A 2,128-nucleotide genomic window follows, 5' to 3' on the forward strand; every position below is an offset into this window, starting at 1 on the left:
AATCTGTCCATTTCTTCCAGATTTTCAAATTTGTTGGAGTACAGTTCTTCATAGTATCCTGATATTATCCTTTTTATTTCAGTTGATTCTGTTGTGATGTCACCCATTTCATTTCTTATTCGTGTTATTTGTATTCTCTCCCTCTTTTCCTTTGTTAAATTTGCCAGTGGTTTGTCAATTTTATTGATCTTTTCAAAAAACCAACTTCTGGTCTTGTTGATTTTTTCTATAGCTCTTCTTAAGAAATGCAACTTTCAAATGAAATAATGACAGATGGAAGCTGGAATCATACGAAAGTTATTCATTGGATTTTACCAGAGTTACTTAGAAACTGTTATTGTTGTTGTTACGTGCTGTTGAGTTGTCTCCGAGTCAGCCACCCTATGCACAGCAGAATGAAACACCGCCTCTTCCTGTGCCAGCTCCGCAATCCCTGCTATACTTGACCCCATCACCACAACCACTGTGTTAATCCATCTCATTGAGGGCCTTTCCCTCTTTCGTCAACCCTCCACCTTACTATGCATGACATCCTTCTCCAGGGAATGGTCCCTTCTGACAACATGACCAAAGTAGGTGAGAAGTCGGGCCATTCTCGCTCCCAATGAGCATTCTGGTTTCACTTCCTCCAGGATAGATTTGTTAGTTCTTTTAGCAGGCCATGGCACTTTCAGCATTCTTTGCCAGCACCATACTCAAAACCATCAATTCTTCTTTGGTCTTTCTTATTCATTGCCCACCTCTCTCATGTATGTTAGGCAATTGAAAATATAATGGCTTGTGTTAGGTGCACCTTTGTCCTCATGGAGACATCTTTGCTCTTCAGCACTTGAAAGAGGTCCCTTGCAGCTAATTTACCCAGTGCTATACATCCTCTGATGTCCTGACTGCTGCTTCCATTGGCGTTGATTGTCGAACCATGCAATATGAAGTCTTTGACAATTTCAATCTTTTCTCCATTTATTGTGATGCTGGTTATAGGTCCAGTTGTTAGGACTTTTGTTTTCTTTATATTGAGATGCAATCCATACTGAAGGTTGTAGTCTTCAATCTTCATCAGTCAGTGCTCAAGTCATCCTCACTTTCAGCAAGCAAAGTTGTGTCGTCAGCATATTGCAGGTTGTTAATGTGCCTTCCTCTAATTCTAATACCGTGTTCTTCGTATAGTCCAGTTTCTCAGATTATTTGCTCAGCACTTAGATTGAGTAAGTATGGTGAAAGGATACAACCCTGGCACACTTCCTTCTTTGTTATAAACCGTGCAGTGTCCCCTTGTTCTTTTCAAATGACAGCCTCCTAGTCTATGTACAGATTCCTCATGAGTACAATTAAGTGTTCAGGGATTCCCATTCTTCTCAATGTTATCCACAATTTGTTATGATCCACACAAGCAAATGCTTTTGCATAGTCGAAAAAACACAAGTGAACATATTTCTGGTAGTATTTGCTTTGAGCCAAGATCTATTTGACATCAGCAATGATATCCCTTGTTCCATGTCCTTTTCTGAATCCAACTTGCACCTCTGGAAGTTCTCTGTCAATATATTGCTGCAACTGTTTTTTGAATTATCTTCAGTAAGATTTTACTTGCATGCTATATTAATGATAATGTTAGATAATTTCCACATTCTGTGGAATAACCTTTCTTTGGAATGGGCACAAATATGGATCTCTTCCAGTCAGTTGGACAGGTAGCTGTCTTCCAAATTTCTTGGCGTAACTGAGTGAGTGCCTCCAGTGCGGTATCCGTTTGTTGAAATATCTCAATGGGTAATCCGTCAATTCCTGGAGCCTTGTACTTCACCAATTCCTTCAGTGCAGCTTCGACTTCTTCCTTCATTACCATTGGTTCTTGAACATATGCTACCTCCTGAAATGGTTGAAGATCGACCAGTTCGTTTTGGTACAGTGACTGTGTTTATTCCTTGCATTTCTTTTGATACTTCCTGTGTCATTCAATATTTTGCCTATAGAATCTTTCAATATTGCAATTCAAGGCTTAGTTTTATTCCTCAGTTCTTTCAGCTTGAGAAATGTAGAGCATGTTCTTCCCTTTTGGTTTTCTAACTCCAGGTCTTTGCACATTTTATTATAGTAATTGGTTTTGTCTGCTCGAGCTGCTTTTTGA

Source organism: Orycteropus afer, unplaced genomic scaffold (assembly GCF_000298275.1).
Source record: "Orycteropus afer afer isolate SDZICR_OR568_19922 unplaced genomic scaffold, OryAfe1.0 scaffold00341, whole genome shotgun sequence".
Taxonomy (NCBI): Eukaryota; Metazoa; Chordata; class Mammalia; order Tubulidentata; family Orycteropodidae; genus Orycteropus; species Orycteropus afer.